This window comes from Scyliorhinus torazame, chromosome 3 (genome assembly GCF_047496885.1).
Source record: "Scyliorhinus torazame isolate Kashiwa2021f chromosome 3, sScyTor2.1, whole genome shotgun sequence".
Lineage (NCBI taxonomy): Eukaryota > Metazoa > Chordata > Chondrichthyes > Carcharhiniformes > Scyliorhinidae > Scyliorhinus > Scyliorhinus torazame.
Window position 1 is genome coordinate 329,156,122 of NC_092709.1, and position 18,079 is coordinate 329,174,200.

An 18,079-nucleotide genomic window follows, 5' to 3' on the forward strand; every position below is an offset into this window, starting at 1 on the left:
GAGCAGTCACCTTGTTAGGAGTTTTCTATAGGCCCCCCAATAGTAGCAGTGATGTGGAGGAACAGATTGGGAAACAGATTTTGGAAAGGTGCAGAAGTCATAGGGTAGTAGTCATGGGCGACTTTAACTTCCCAAATATTGAGTGGAAACTCTTTAGATCAAATAGTTTGGATGGGGTGGTGTTTGTGCAGTGTGTCCAGGAAGCTTTTCTAACACAGTATGTAGATTGTCCGACCAGAGGAGGGGCAATATTAGATTTAGTACTTGGTAATGAACCAGGGCAAGTGATAGATTTGTTAGTGGGGGAGCATTTTGGAGATAGTGACCACAATTCTGTGACTTTCACTTTAGTAATGGAGAGGGATAGGTACGTGCAACAGGGCAAGGTTTACAATTGGGGGAAGGGTAAATACGATGTTGTCAGACAAGAATTGAAGTGCATAAATTGGGAACATAGGCTGGCAGGGAAGGACACAAGTGAAATGTGGAACTTGTTCAAGGAACAGGCGCTACGTGTCCTTGATATGTATGTCCCTGTCAGGCAGGGAAGAGATGGTCGAGTGAGGGAACCATGGTTGACAAGAGAGGTTGAATGTCTTGTTAAGAGGAAAAAGGTGACTTATGTAAGGCTGAGGAAACAAGGTTCAGACAGGGCATTGGAGGGATACAAGATAGCCAGGAGGGAACTGAAGAAAGGGATTAGGAGAGCTAAGAGAGGGCATGAACAATCTTTGGCGGGTAGGATCAAGGAAAACCCCAAGGCCTTTTACACATATGTGAGAAATATGAGAATGACTAGAGCGAGGGTAGGTCCGATCAAGGACAGTAGCGGGAGATTGTGTATTGAGTCTGAAGAGATAGGAGAGGTCTTGAATGAGTACTTTTCTTCTGTATTTACAAATGAGAGGGGCGATATTGTTGGAGAGGACAGTGTGAAACAGATTGGTAAGCTCGAGGAAATACTTGTTAGGAAGGAAGATGTGTTGGGCATTTTGAAAAACTTGAGGATAGACAAGTCCCCCGGGCCTGACGGGATATATCCAAGGATTCTATGGGAAGCAAGAGATGAAATTGCAGAGCCGTTGGCAATTATCTTTTCGTCCTCACTGTCAACAGGGGTGGTACCAGGGGATTGGAGAGTGGCGAATGTCGTGCCCCTGTTCAAAAAAGGAACTAGGGATAACCCGGGGAATTACAGGCCAATTAGTCTTACTTCGGTGGTAGGCAAAGTAATGGAAAGGGTACTGAAGGATAGGATTTCTGAGCATCTGGAAAGACACTGCTTGATTAGGGATAGTCAGCACGGATTTGTGAGGGGTAGGTCTTGCCTTACAAATCTTATTGAATTCTTTGAGGAGGTGACCAAGCATGTGGATGAAGGTAAAGCAGTGGATGTAGTGTACATGGATTTTAGTAAGGCATTTGATAAAGTTCCCCATGGTAGGCTTCTGCACAAAGTAAGGAGGCATGGGATAGTGGGAAATTTGGCCAGTTGGATAACGAACTGGCTAACCGATAGAAGTCAGAGAGTGGTGGTGGATGGCAAATATTCAGCCTGGATCCCAGTTACCAGTGGTGTACCGCAGGGATCAGTTCTGGGTCCTCTGCTGTTTGTGATTTTCATTAATGACTTGGATGAGGGAGTTGAAGGGTGGGTCAGTAAATTTGCAGACGATACGAAGATTGGTGGAGTTGTGGATAGTAAGGAGGGCTGTTGTCGGCTGCAAAGAGACATAGATAGGATGCAGAGCTGGGCTGAGAAGTGGCAGATGGAGTTTAACCCTGAAAAGTGTGAGGTTGTCCATTTTGGAAGGACAAATATGAATGCGGAATACAGGGTTAACGGTAGAGTTCTTGGCATTGTGGAGGAGCAGAGAGACCTTGGGGTCTATGTTCATACATCTTTGAAAGTTGCCACTCAAGTGGATAGAGCTGTGAAGAAGGCCTATGGTGAGCTCGCGTTCATTAACAGAGGGATTGAATTTAAGAGCTGTGAGGTGATGATGCAGCTGTACAAAACTTTGGTAAGGCCACATTTGGAGTACTGTGTACAGTTCTGGTCGCCTCATTTTAGGAAGGATGTGGAAGCTCTGGAAAAGGTGCAAAGAAGATTTACCAGGATGTTGCCTGGAATGGAGAGTAGGTCTTACGAGGAAAGGTTGAGGGTGCTAGGCCTTTTCTCATTAGAGCGGAGAAGGATGAGGGGCGACTTGATAGAGGTTTATAAGATGATCAGGGGAATAGATAGAGTAGACAGTCAGAGACTTTTTCCCCAGGTGGAACACACCATTACAAGGGGACATAAATTTAAGGTGAAAGGTGGAAGATATAGGAGGGATATCAGAGGTAGGTTCTTTACCCAGAGAGTAGTGGGGGCATGGAATGCACTGCCTGTGGAAATAGTTGAGTCGGAAACATTAGGGACCTTCAAGCAGCTATTGGATAGGTACATGGATTACGGGAAAATGATATAGTGTAGATTTATATGTTCTTAAGGGCAGCACGGTAGCATTGTGGATAGCACAATTGCTTCACAGCTCCATGGTCCCAGGTTCGATTCCGGCTTGGGTCATTGTCTGTGCGGAGTCTGCACGTCCTCCCCGTGTCTGCGTGGGTTTCCTCCGGGTGCTCCGGTTTCCTCCCACAGTCCAAAGATGTGCGGGTTAGGTGAATTGGCCAATGATAAATTGCCCTTAATGTCCAAATTGCCCTTGGTGTTGGGTGGAGGTGTTGAGTTTGGGTAGGGTGCTCTTTCCAAGAGCTGGTGCAGACTCAAAGGGCCGAATGGCCTCCTTCTGCACTGTAAATTCAATGATAATCTATGATTAATCTAGGACAAAGGTTCGGCACAACATGGTGGGCCGAAGGGCCTGTTCTGTGCTGTATTTTCTATGTTCTATGTAAGTAGGCTTACATTAACACTGCAATGAAGTTCTGTGAAAATCCCCTAGTCGCCACATTCCGGCGCCTGTTCGGGTACACTGAGGGAGAATCCAGAATGTCCAATTCACCTAACAAGCACTTCTTTCGGGACTTGTGCTGGGCTCCTCCATCATTAACGATAGGGATAACTATTTAAAAAGAAAAAAGTGAGGTAAAGTGAGTGTGGGTTCTCGAGAGAGTGACATTAGGGAGCTAATAGCCGATAATAAGGAAATGGCAGCTGAAACAAACAATGACTTGATCCTAGAGTCTTACAAGAGGTGGTTCATGAGGTAGTATATGTGTTGGTGTTAATTTCCAAAATTCATTAGATTCTGGAAAGGTTCTATCAGACAGGAAAGTAGCAAATATAACCCCTCCTTGCAAGAAGGTGGGTGGCAGACAACAGGAAACTATAGGCCAGCTTTATGTCTGCCGTGAGGAAGGTGTAAGAATCGATCATTAAGGGGGTTATCATGGGTACTTAGAGAAGCTCCAGGTAATCGGGAAGAGTCAGCATAGTTTTGGGAAAAGAAAATCATGTTTAACCAGTTTATTGGAGTTCGTTGAGAGAGTGACGTGCTGTGGATAAAGGGGAGCCTGCAGACATACTGTATTTAGATTTCCAGAAGGCCCTTGATAAAGTGCCACATCAAAGCTTATTGCAGAAAATAAAAGGTCATGGTGTCGGGGTGTAACATTTTAGCATGGATGGAAGATTGGCTGGCTGGCAGAAAACAGAAAGTATGCATAAGTGAGTCTTTTTCTGATTGGTGGGTTGTGGTGAATAGAGTCCCGCAGGTGTCTGTGCTGGGACCTCAACGTTTTACAATTTAGATAAATTACTTTGTCGAGGGGAGTGAAGACATGATAGTTGAATTTGCAGATGACACAAAGATTAGTGAGGAGATAGGTTCATAAGGAGTTTTCAGACTGATATAGATAGGTAGAGTTGGCAAAAATCTGGAAGCTGGAGCATAATGTGGGAAAATGTGAAGTTATTTACTTTTGCAGGTAGAATAAAAAAAGCAGCGCATTACTTAAACAGAGAACAACTGCAAAATTCCGAGGTGCAGAGACATCTGGGTGTTCTAGTGCATGAGTCACAAATAGTCAGTGTGAATTTACAGCAGGTAATTAGCAAGGCTAATGGAATCCTATAATTTATTACCAGAGGAATTGAACATGTAAGTAAGGGTGTTATGCTTAGGTAGACAGGGAATTGGTGAGGCCATATCCTGAATACTGTGTCCAGTTTTGTTCTCCTTATTTAAGGAAGGATGTCAATACATTGGAGGTGGCTCAGAGGAGGTTTACTAGATTGATAGCTAGAATGAGAAGATTGTCTGATGAGGAAGGTTTGGACAGACAAGACTTTTTTCACTGGAGATTGGAATAGTGAAGGGTGGCTTAGTTGAAGTATCTGAGATCCTGAATGATCTTGACAAGGGGGACGAGGACATATTGAAGAGGTTGGAACTAAGGCTAAGAGCAGATTTGATAGAGATATTCAAAATAATGAGTGGGTGGGCTGGACAGAGTAAATAGGGGGAGACTGTTCCCGCTCGTAAAAGGATCGAGAACAAGATGGTACAGGTTTCATGTGATTTACAAAAGAAGCAAATGTGATGCGAGAATCTTTTTTCCCACACAGCGAGTTGGGGTCTGGAATGCTCTGCCTGGAAGTGTGGCGGAGGCAGGTCCAATCCAGACATTCAGGAGGGCATGAGATGATTATTTGAATAGAAACAGTATGCAGGGGTGAGAGGACAAGGCAGGAGAATGGCACTAAGCGATGATGCTCGCTTGGAGAGCCAGTGCAAACACAATGGGCCAAATGGCCTCCTTCTGCCCCGTAACACATCTGTGATTCTGTGATGTATTAACCGAGCATTGAAAAGGTGGCAACGCAAGATTCCAACATCAGAGGGTTTGAATCCGAAGTCCGCTTGTGCAAAATTCCTTTCCAAGCTAAAAACAGTTCCTAATCTGTCCATCTGGCAGAAGGTTCACGAGAAGTTGAAAATGAAATGAAATGAAAATCGCTAATTGTCACACGTAGGCTTCAATGAAGTTACTATGAAAAGCCCCTAGTCGCCACATTCCAGCACCTGTTCGGGGAGGCTCATACGGGAATTGAACCATGCTGCTGGCCTGTCTTGGTCTGCTTTAAAAGCCAGCGATTTAGCATAGTGTGCCAAACCACCCCCTAACAATTGAGAACAATGCAGACACCGTTCCATAGGTACCGTTGGATTATCAATCAGTCAGGACTCGTTCCAACAGCACATGGACCAAATCTCTGGAGAAATGCCAAGATGCATTTGAATCATCGATGAGATCACTGTGGTTGGCAAGATGAAGGAAGAACACAATTTCAATTTACACCTTTTAATGGAGACAGCACATCATGACAGTCGTGTCTTCAATAGTCAAAAATGCAAAGTGAGTGTGTGTCGCATCAACTTCCTCATTTCTGATTTCCATAGATTTGAGCAATGTTATTCATTGCAAATAGGAGGACATCCATTCCATGCCTACACCGCAGGGCAGGGAGCATCTGCATCATTAACTGGGATTGTTTAACGTCCTTGCACCAGAAATTCCCAACTTTGTTCGGAAAGCATCGTTGCTCAGGGAGTTATTGCTGAAGGAATTACCATCCGCACAATGAGAGGATCATCAGCAGATGTTTGAGACATTAAAATAGCCACAGTCAGAGGAAATGTTCTCACTCCCGTTTTCACCCCGCCAAGTAAAGAAATCACCTTGGTGATACACACAGTGCAGAAGGGCTCAGAGTTTGCATTCTGTAGGATAGAAAACCCATTGGGATGGATTCAATGCTGCTCGCCGCCAGGAGCAGGTTTGCCGATCTGGCGGAGAATCGAGCGTTGGTCTAAAATTGGGATCGGCGCCATTCCGATGTTCTGGTCCCCCGCCAGAGGTGGCAGCAAGCTACACACCCTGCACCAGCGGCACCATGCAAAACCGCGATTTGCATGGATTTAAATATGATTAATGGGCAATCACCGATACCCCTCTTGGCAGGGGCAGGTGGTGAGGATAGCGGCTCCCCACATTACAGGCAGGGTGCATTGCCACAAGATGTTGAGCCTGGATTGGCAGTATCGGTGGGCCTTATCAATGGGACGGAGGAGGATAATGACTACTCCCTGTGAGATGAGCTCAGCTGCTCCTTATTGGCTGACAAAGTCTGACTCCTGTCTTTCAGATAACATCCCACTTTGTCCGGCCGGATTATCCTTGCATCTGTGATGACAATTCCTTCTCACGGGTCCACGATTGTTGGGGGGATTTCATGCAGGGTGGGTTGTAAGGGAGGTGCAGGCAGGTAGGGTACTGTTGGCCTCTAGGGGATTGGGGGCTGATGTGAAAAGTGAGGGATGGGAGTGATGCCAAGTGCACAGAAGTGGCGACTCACCCGAGCTGCCCTAAGGAGATTGTTCGTTATCTTTAGGTATCGCATTCCCGTCCTCCTGGTGAGGCTGGCAGCACTCACAACCTCTGCCACCTCATCGCAGGCGTCATTGAGAATTCTGGGCTTGAGTCTCCACCCCACCCGAGAGGAAGAGGGTGTCCCTCCTCTCCTCAATGGTGTCCAGCATTCTGTTGATCTCCGACTCCCGGAACTTTGGGCAGTTCTTTGTGCAACTATCTTCTTGGCTGGAATGACAGTCTGTGGTGAGTGGAGCGCTTAAACGCTGCCCCAGCCTGTCAGGCTATTAATGCGACTCCCGAACCGAGCGAATCAGGGGGCCAGGAATCACTTGGGCAGCAAGTGGGCAGCTTGCTGGGCCATTTGCATAACCTGAATTTCGCTTGGCGGGCTCTCCCAGCGGGAGCATGCAATTCCCACAATTCAACTCCGGCGACATAGCCTAGACTCCAGAATGAAGAATTCAGACCATTGTGTTCAGATCAAAGGTCTTGGGTGGGATTCTCTGGCCCCCAGAGAGAACCATCAACATATTCAGACAGGTTCTAATACCCAAGTTACTTTGACCAGACATTCTGACGAATTGCACGAGGCTCACATGTGCATTGGGTGTACTAGACATCTGAGGAGAGGCTGGCCAGGGATCAGCAGCCATATAAAGGAGACTGTGAGGATGTGAGAGGCTCAAGCACAACAGCCAAATCAGCAGAAGGAGCCATTGATACCTCAATAGATTGAAATGCACCCATGGACCAGAATTGCTACAGACCAAATTGCGTTTGCGGTGATGATTTTCTGCTGGTAAAGAGCAATTTTCCACGTTTCCGATAATTCAACGACTACACATACATGTTGAGTGCAGCCAATACACAGAGTGCCATTGTGAATTTGCTTGAGACACCTAAAGATATTGTCTCAGACAGTGATCCTCTGTATATGGGCAATTGAAGGCACGGGTATGAATTGGGCATTGATCATATTACTTATTGCCACATTATCCTTGATCAAATGGCAAGCGGAGCGAATGGTTCATAAGAACATAAGAACTAGGAGCAGGAGTAGGCCATCTGGCCCCACGAGCCTGCTCCACCATTCAATGAGATCATGGCTGATCTTTTGTGGACTCAGCTTCACTTTCCGGCCCGAACACCATAACCCTTAATCCCTTTATTCTTCAAAAAACTATCAATCTTTATCTTAAAAACATTTAATGAAGGAGCCTCTACTGCTTCATTGGGCAAGGAATTCCATAGATTCACAACCCTTTGGGTGAAGAAGTTCCTCCTAAACTCTGTCCTAAATCTACTTCCCCTTATTTTGAGGCTATGCCCCCTAGTTCTGCTTTCACCCGCCAGTGGAAACAACCTGCCCGCATCTATCCTATCTATTCCCTTCATAATCTTATATGTTTCCATCAGATCCCCCCTCATCCTTCTAAATTCCAACGAGTACAGTCCCAGTCTACTCAACCTCTCCTCGTAATCCAACCCCTTCAGCTCTGGGATTAACCTAGTGAATCTCCTCTGCACACCCTCCAGTGCCAGTACGTCCTTTCTCAAGTAAGGAGACCAAAACTGAACACAATACTCCAGGAGTGGTCTCACTAACACCTTATACAATTGCAGCAGAACCTCCCGAGTCTTAAACTCCATCCCTCTAGCAATGAAGGACAAAATTCCATTTGCCTTCTTAATCACCTGTTGCACCTGAAAACCAACTTTCTGCGACTCATGCACTAGCACACCCAGGTCTCTCTGCACAGCATCATGTTTTAATATTTTATCATTTAAATAATAATCCCTTTTGCTGTTATTCCTACCAAAATGGATAACCTCACATTTGTCAACATTGTATTCCATCTGCCAGACCCTAGGCCATTCACTTAGCCTATCCAAATCCCTCTGCAGACTTCCAGTATTCTCTGCACTTTTTGCTTTACCACTTATCTTAGTGTCGTCTGCAAACTTGGACACATTGCCCTTGGTCCCCAACTCCAAATCATCTATGTAAATTGTGAACAGTTGTGGGCCCAACACTGATCCCTGAGGGACACCACTAGCTACTGATTGCCAACCAGACAAACACCCATTAATCCCCACTCTTTGCTTTCTATTAATTAACCAATCCTCTATTCATGCTACTACTTTCCCCTTAATGCCATGCATCTTTATCTTATGCAACAACCTTTTGTGTGGCACCTTGTCAAAGGCTTTCTGGAAATCCAGATATACCACATCCATTGGCTCCCTGTTATCTACCGCACTGTTAATGTCCTCAAAAAATTCCACTAAATTAGTTAGGCACGTCCTGCCCTTTATGAACCCATGCTGCGTCTGTCCAATGGGACAATTTCCATCCAGATGCCTCGCTATTTCTTCCTTGATGATAGATTCCAGCATCTTCCCTACTACCGAAGTTAAGCTCACTGGCCTATAATTACCCGCTTTCTGCCTACCTCCTTTTTTAAACAGTGGTGTCACATTTGCTAATTTCCAATCCGCCGGGACCACCCCAGAGTCTAGTGAATTTTGGTGAATTATCACTAGTGCATTTGCAATTTCCCTAGCCATCTCTTTTAGCACTCTGGGATGCATTCCATCAGGTCCAGGAGACTTGTCTACCTTTTTAGCCCCATTAGCTTGCCCATCACTACCTCCTTGGTGATAACAATCCTCTCAAGGTCCTCACCTGTCATAGCCTCATTTCCATCAGTCACTGGCATGTTATTTGTGTCTTCCACTGTGAAGACCGACCCCAAAAACCTGTTCAGTTCCTCAGCCATTTCCTCATCTCCCATTATTATTAAATCTCCCTTCTCATCCTCTAAAGGACCAATATTTACCTTAGCCACTCTTTTTTGTTTTATGTATTTGTAGAAACTTTTACTATCTGTTTTTATATTCTGAGCAAGTTTACTATCATAATCTATCTTACTCTTCTTTATAGCTTTTTTAGTAGCTTTCTGTTGCCCCCTAAAGATTTCCCAGTCCTCTAGTCTCCCACTGATCTTTGCTACTTTGTATGTTTTTTCCTTCAATTTGATACTCTCCCTTATTTCTTTAGATATCCACGGTCGATTTTCCCTCTTTTTACTGTCCTTCCTTTTTGTTGGTATAAACCTTTGCTGAGCACTGTGAAAAATCACTTGGAAGGTTCTCCACTGTTCCTCAACTGTTTCACTATAAAGTCTTTGCTCCCAGTCTACCTTAGCTAGTTCTTCTCTCATCCCATTGTAATCTCCTTTCTTTAAGCACAAAACATTTGTGCTTGATGTTACCTTCTCACCCTCCATCTGTATTTTAAATTCCACCATATTGTGATCGCTCCTTCCGAGAGGATCCCTAACTATGAGATCCTGAATCAATCCTGTCTCATTACACAGGACCAGATCTAGGACCGCTTGTTCCCTCGTAGGTTCCATTATATACTGTTCTTGGAAACTATTGCGGATACATTCTATAAACTCCTCCTCAAGGCTGCCTTGACCGACCTGGTTAAACCAATCAACATGTAGATTAAAATCCCCCATGATAACTGCTGTACCATTTCTACATGCATCTGTTATTTCTTTGTTTATTGCCTGCCCCACCATAATGTTACTATTTGGTGGCCTATAGATTACTCCTATCAGTGACTTTTTCGCCTTACTATTCCTGATTTCCACCCAAATGGATTCAACCTTATCCTCCATAGCACCGATGTCATCCCTTACTGTTGCCCGGATGTCATCCTTAAATAACAGAGCTACACCACCTCCCTTACCATCCACTCTGTCCTTCTGAAAAGTTTGATACCCTCGGATATTGAACTCCCAGTCGTGACCATCCTTTAACCATGTTTCAGTAATGGCCACTAAATAATAGTCATTCACGATGATTTGCACCATCAACTCATTTACCTTATTCCGAATACTACGAGCATTCAGGTAAAATACACTTATGTTGGCTTTTTTACCTCTGTTCTGAATCTTAACACCTCGATCAGTAACCTCTCCTAAGTGATATTTCCTCTTAACCTCTCTCCTAATTTTCCTTGTCGTCGAACCCATATCTTCATGTAACAACCTGCCGCGTCGCTTACCATTAATGTTTTCACTTCCCATTTTATTTCTTTTAGTATTCCTGGTCCTATTCACTGAGCTCCCCTCAGTCACTGTACCTTGTTCTGTCGCCCTTTTTGAATTTTGACTATGGCTTCTCTGCCTTACACTTTCCCCCTTACTGCCTTTTATTTCTGTCCCTGTTTTACTACCTTCCAACTTCCTGCATCGGTGCCCATCCCCCTGCCACATTTGTTTAAACTCTCCCCAACAGCTCTAGCAAACACCCCCACTAAGACATCGGCTCCAGTCCTGCCCAGGTGTAGACCGTCCGTTTTGTACTGGTCCCACCTCCCCCAGAACCGGTTCCAATGTCCCAGGAATTTGAATCCCTCCCTCTTGAACCATCTCTCGAGCCACATATTCATCCTCTCTATCCTGACATTCCTACTCTGACTAACCCGTGGCACTGGTAGCAATCCTGAGATTACTACCTTTGAGGTCCTACTTTTTAGTTTAACTCCTAGCTCCCTAAATTCAGCTTGTAGGACCTTGTCCCGTTTTTTACCTATATCGTTGGTGCCTATGTGCACCACGACAGCTGTCTGTTCACCCTCCCCCCCTAGAATGCCCTGCAGCCGCTCCGAGACATCCTTGACCCTTGCACCAGGGAGGCAACATACCATCCTGGAATCTCGATTGCGTCCGCAGAACTGCCTGTCTATTCCCCTTACAATTGAGTCCCCTATCACTATAGCCCTGCCATTCTTCTTCCTGCCCAGCTGTGCAGCAGAGTCAGCCACGGTGCCATGAACCTGGCTGCTGCTGCCTTCCCCTGGTGAGCCATCTCCCTCAACAGTATCCAAAGCGGTATATCTGTTTTGCAGGGAGATGATCGCAGAGAACACCTGCACTGCCTTCCTACTCTTGCTCTGTCATTTGGTCACCCATTTACTATCTCCCTCAGTACCTTTCACCTGCGGTGTGACCAGCTCGCTAAACGTGCTATCCACGACGTCCTCAGCATCGCGGATGCTCCAAAGTGAGTCCATCCGCAGCTCCAGAGCCGTCAAGCGGTCTAACAGGAGCTGCAACTGGACACATCTCTTGCACGTGAAGGAGCCAGGGACAGTGGATGTGTCCCTGAGCTCCCACATTGCACACAGGGAGCATGACACGGGTCTGAGATCTCCTGCCATGTCTTAAACCTTCGGTTAACTTCAACAATTACAATTTCCCCCCCCCAAAATGTAAATAAATAAATAAACAACTAAGAAAAAAATAAATAAATATACCAATGAAAAGAAACAGAAAAACAGAAACACTACTTACCAGTCACAAAAAGCACTTCCTCCCCACCCAGCTTTGAATTCCCACCTAGATTCAAATTCCCAAACTCACTCTTTGCTGTCTTCTCGCTGGCTCACTGGGAGAACTCACTGGGAGTGAGTTTACAAGTGGCTCTTTTTAAACTGACCTGAATTGACTCCCCTCCCCCACCGGCTTTTAGATCAAAGTAGATTAAAGTGACTGACACTTAACTGCCAACCAGTTATGTGAGTGGGTGGGGCAGCCCTTGTTAACCTACACTGCACAATACTAGCTTAATTTAAATTAATTTAAACTCCTGAAATTTAAAAGGAGCTGCCTTACTGATTCAATTCAATTCAATTCAATTCCCACCTAGATTCAAATTTTCTATCCACCTCAATACATTTCCCCCAATCCTATGCGCTTTAATTTTGCACAATAATCTCTTATACGGGTCTTTGTCAAACGCCTTCTGAAAGTCCAAATATACCACATCGACTGGCTCCCCCTTGCCGACTGTACCTGGTTACCTCTTCAAAGAATTCCAACAGATTTGTCAAGCATGATTTTCCCTTCATAAATCCATGCTGACTCTGGCTGATCCTGCCACTGCTTTCTAAATGTTCTGCTATAAAGTCCTTCTTGAGTGAACCCATTGAGTGCAAATGTTCTGCTAGAAATGCCTCAACCGGGACCTGGGATTCATGTCGCATTACATTCATCCCCCACCATCTGGCCTGCGAAATCCTACCAACTGTCCCGGCTTGATACAATTCACACCTCTTTAACCTGGGGTTACCCCATCTCTGGATCTGTAAAGATTTAATCACCTGCGAATGCTCGCATTCCAAGCATTGTCTGGCATCTTTGAATCTGCCTATGTATATGTTTCTGGAACATACCTCTTCATTCACCTGAGGAAGGAGCAGCGCTCTGAAAGCTAGTGACATCGAAACAAACCTGTTGGACTTTAACCTGGTGTTGTAAGACTTCTTACTGTGCTCACCCCAGTCCAACGCCGGCATCTCCACATCATAAAGTCCTTGATAATGGATTCAAGCATTTTCTCCACTACCGATGTTTGGCTTACTGGTCTATAGTTCCCTGCTTTCTCTCTACCTCCCTTTTTGAATATCGGAGTGAGTGAGCTACCCTCCAATCTGCAGCGACAGTTCTAGAGTCTATAGAATCCCCGAAGATGACCACCAGAGCATCCACTATTTCCAGAGCTACCTCCTTCAGCACTCTGGGATGCAGATTCTCAGGCCCTGGGGATTTATCTGCCTACAATCCCATCAGTTTTCCCAGCACCATTTCTCTACTAATGTTGAACTCCCTCAGTTCTTGCCTCTCACTAAAACTTTCATTCTCCAACATTTCTGGGTTCTGATTTGTGTCCTCATTTATGAAGACAGAACCAAAGTATGTATTCAATTGCTCAGCCATTTCTTTGTCCCTTATTATGCATTCCCCTGTTTCTTTCTGTAGTGGGCCTACATTTATCTTTACCAATCTATTTCTCTTCACATGTCTGTAGAAACTCTTAGTGTCAGTCATTATGTTCCCTGCAAGTTTCTTTTCGTACTGTACTTTCCCCTTCTTAATCAATCCCTTCGTCCTTCTTTGCTGAATTCTAAACTGCTCCCAATCCTCAGACCTATTATTTTTCTTGGCCAATCTGTATGCTTCTTCCTTGTATTGGGTACTATTTCTAATTTCCTTTGTAAGTCATGGGCCCTCTTATCCCCTTTGTTTTTGTGCCAGACAGGAATGAACAGTTGCTGCAGTTCCCCCATGTGTTCCTTGAACCCATTGAGTGCAAGTGTACCCTCACCGGCTGAGCTTAAGTTTGGGAGACAAGTCCAAATAACTCTTCCAAGCTATCACTTATACAGGACGAACTACTGGAAAAACAAGGAAAGGCAAAGGATCTGCATGACCACCATTCAGGTGAAGAATTGCCAAGTTTGACCATAGGCTGAAACTTCTGGGTTCCACATCCAACAGAGGAAACCTGACTTGCAGCTGAAATAGCTGAGGTTCCTTGAGAACTGAGATCATATGAAGTGGTGACACCAAATGGCGTGACATTCTCCAGACATGGATGTTAACTTCGGCAGAAGTTCAATTATGCAACACTCAGCAATTCAATCGCAAAATGAACATGTTCAAAGGTGAGATCTGAACATGTTGTTGTGCGACAACCAACACCCTTACAAATCAAGACCACTGTAATAACAGTCAGGATCACCAAGACATTTCACTACGACCAGACCTGGTTATAGCTGCAATGAATGTAGGAATTTCAGATGTATTGTATTTTAGGTATTTGGTGCGGTAAGGGTTAAAAGCCTGGGTAAGTGTGTAAGACTGCTGCAGTCATGTTTTAAAGATTTTTGGTTTGAAAGGTTGGGAGACAGGGGTGTAATTAAACCATCGTAAAAAGCTTGGGCTAATGGAATTTTGTTTTGATTCAGGGGATTCCCTGTGGAGTTTATTAGATTTCAACTTGGTAAGATGATAATAATAATCGTTATTGTCACAAGTTCACTGCAATGAAGTTACTGTGAAAACCCCTGGCCACCACATTCCGGCGCCGGTTCGGGTACACAGAGGGAGAATTCAGAATGTCCAAATTATTTAATAGCACGTCTTTCAGAACTTGTGGGAGGAAACCGGAGCACCCGGAGATATTATTGCTGGATAGAGTGAAAGTATCAGACATTTTGAGAAAGCAGTTCCGTTCAGAGCTGACGAAGCTGTGACCAGAAGTCAAGCAGTTTGCTCTCACTGCAGTTCAGTTAAAAGAGATTAACAGTCTTCAAAGCAGTGCAGACTTGTCTAAGAGCAAAGGGAAGCTGAAACAAGATGAGAGACAGCTTCGAAAGACATACAGCCAGATTTTTTGCGAGAGTCTGACAGAAGTAAGATCTTTTCTTTAAAACAGTATCAAGAGATCTCTCTTTCTCAAATAACATTTGCCATTGGTAGTTAAAGTGAATTGAGAGCTGAGATGGCTGTTTTCTTGTTGTTTAAGTGGGAATAAAGATAGTAGTTAAGGGTATTGTATTCATTGTACCGAGTAGCATTGTTTAAGGGATAATTGTAAGCTATTTTCTCATGTGATGTTAAAGATATTTTAATACTGTGTTAGTAATAAAGTTTGTTTTAATATACCATACCCCGATTTCTTTGTGTAATCACTCCTGGAGCGAGGTATCCTTTCCTCCCAGTCTTACAAAATTAAAATAAAATATTGGGGATTCTGTCCAGTATCCTAGCAACTGTTGGAGTCTGGTCTGGGATCGCAATATAGCAAATCACTTTACATTTCATAGACTCATTAAGTTGTAAACTCGCAATGCACAAACATCCTGCTGTTTAGCAAAGAGTATGATGACATCCTTGTTATTATCTGTTTCTTTATTATGAGTGTGATCTTAACTTAAAAAGTGCAATGTTGCAGAATTTCTTGAAGTGGAAATACCCATAATGTGTATAGATCATCAGACAGGACATGATGTTAACTGTCACATGACACTAGAGTTGAATGTGTTACTTGACGAGCAAGATGTACTACTTAGTGTTGTCCAGCGATGTGTATACTGGCACTCCTTGACTTTACGATGTTCGAGTTGTGACGAACAACACTTAAAGCATTTATAAATTTACACCGTGTTTCAAATTTACAACATTGTTTTGACTCTATGATGCCACACCAGTGAACAAGTTCAAACGTTCATATCTGTGCATCAACATCCAGCCCTGCCCTTCTCCCTCACTCAAGACGTTCAGTTGCTGTTCCAACTCATTTTACTTGGTGAATCTATGTGTTGCAAACATTTTCTTAATATTCATATTTTAGAATATTAATTTATTGCTATATTACTTTTTTTAAATAATTGATTGATTACAAAATTCTGGGTTACTTTGGGGAAAATACGGTGTTGGGCTTTGTTTCAGGAATCAATCCCCGATTTCTAACCTTGTCCTCCTGGGAAAATCAGTTCTGACTTTCGACGTTTCAACTTAAGACACATTTTTCAGGAACAATTATATTGTAGATCTGAGGACTGCCTGTATAACTACTGTAACGATCGAATAAATAACTCAGAAAAGTTTACCAGTCCTACACGAGAAATTGTTGAGTTTATGTTTGAAGGATAGAAGGAATCACAACATTGACAATAGGGCCCCAAATGGAATTGCTCATTGTAAGCATCTTCTAATTATCATTTTGGTTGAAAATATATGACCATTTACATCTTTATAAAACTATACTTAACACAAGTTTCAAGTATAATTTTAAACATTCTACAAGTTCAATGGTATCCCAATGCAGTCTATTTTTTTATTCAGCGTAATTACAAGCAATCATCACAGTGGATCACTTACTCCACTGTTTCCGTTTATTATTCTGATACATAGGGTTCAAAAACATATTTTCGCCGGCATAGGGCGCAGTGGACAGCACTGGGACTGCGCGCTGAGGACACGGGTTCGAATCCCGGCCCTGGGTCACTGTCCGTGTGAAGTTTGCACATTCCCCCCATGTCTGCGTTGGTTTCACCGCCACAGCCCAAAGATGTGCAGGTTAGGTGGATTGGCCATGCTAAATTGCCCCTCAATTGGAAAAAAAAAATTGGTGTTGCTAATGTTTGGTTGGCTCTTAATTTGGCTCTGTGTAATCATGTTTGCTCAAGAGTCGCCAGGCATCTTTCGACACCGCCACAAGGTTCAGAACCGAATACTGATCAATTACTCGATACACCAGTTAGTAAGTTCAAAAGCAATGCTCATTTATTTACACACAGTCAAATCTACTCATGCATAAATTCTACAAATTAAACTACCACTATTACTAAAGCCTATACTTAGCTTCGGGTGCCCACTCAGTCAGTGGAACAATGGCCGTTGCTCGGTTCTGAGGCTGCTGGGTTGAGCTGTTTACAGGGTAGCAACTAGGAGCGTCTATCTCGTAGCATGCATTGACTTGGGACTTACTTGGTCTGGTGCAGCTGCTAGGCTGGTCTCTCTCTTCGGTGAGAGCCAAAGCCAAAGGAGGGCGTTTCTCCCTTGGGGGATACCTTTTATACTGAAAAGGGCTTCACGTGCTTTTGGGCGGGCCTTGAACTTGGCCTCAACTAATTGGGTCTTTCCCAATCATCTGTATCAATTTTCCTCCAATAGAGGGGTCGTTCCCTGATTGCTGGGCGTGTCCTGGTGACTGTCAGTCTGCTTTGCCTTAGCTTCTTCTGGCGCCGGGGAGTCTGCCTTAACATTGTGTATCTAAATGTTTCCCTTTTGTCCCCGGAGATGGCTCATTAGTATGTAGATTGCTTGGTAGTTTCTGTCCTGTCTGAGAGTTTAAGGTCCTAATCAACAGACAGAGCTTGCACCTGCTTGTTTCTTAGTATTGTCTAATTTTCCCTGCATTCTTTGCAAGTGTCCATTTTGTAATCGGGATGTGGCCATCCCAGATGGCTACACTGGGTACTTTAAATTTATTTTAAAAAACATATTTTCACATGTTCATTTTTTAAAGAAACGTATGTGATAAATGCTGATAATGGAGTTTCACGCTGTATCTGTGTATTTCAATTCCGCCTTCCATGACGTCAGGATATCTAAAAAAAGATTCTCTTTTAAAAAATTCATTCATGGAATGTGGTCATTGCTGGCTAAAGCAGTATTTATTGACCGTCCCTAATTGCCCTACAGGAGGTGGTGGTGAGTTGCCTTCTTGAACTGCTGCAGTCCATGTGGTGCTGGTACATCCACAGTGTTGTTCGGGAGGAGTTCCAGGATTTTGACCCAGTGACAGAGAAGGAACGGTGATATATTGCCAAGTCAGGATGGTGAGTGGCTTAGTGGGGAACTTCTAGGTAGTGGTATTTCCAGATATCTGTTGGTCCTGTCCCTCTAGAGGCTAGTGGTTGTGGGCTTGGAAGGTGCTTTCTAAGGAACCTTGGTGGCATCCTGCAGTGCATCTTGTCGATGGTACACACAGCTGCCACTATTTGTCAGTGGTGGAGGGATTGAATGTTTTTTTGGAAGGGGCTGCTTTATCCTGGATGGTGTCAAGTTTCTTCACTGTTGTTGGAGCTTCATTGTTGAAGGAACAGTGATACATATCCAGTTTTGATAGTGTGTGACTTGGAGGGGAACTTGCAGGTGGTGGTGTTCCCATATGTCTGCTGCCCTCGTCCTTCTTGATGGTTGTGGTTGAGGGTTTAGAAGGTGCTGTCTCAGGAGCCTTGATGAGTTTCTGCATTGCATCTTATAGATGGTACACATGGCTGCCACTGTTCGTTGGTGTTAGAGGGATTGAATGCTTGTGGATGGGG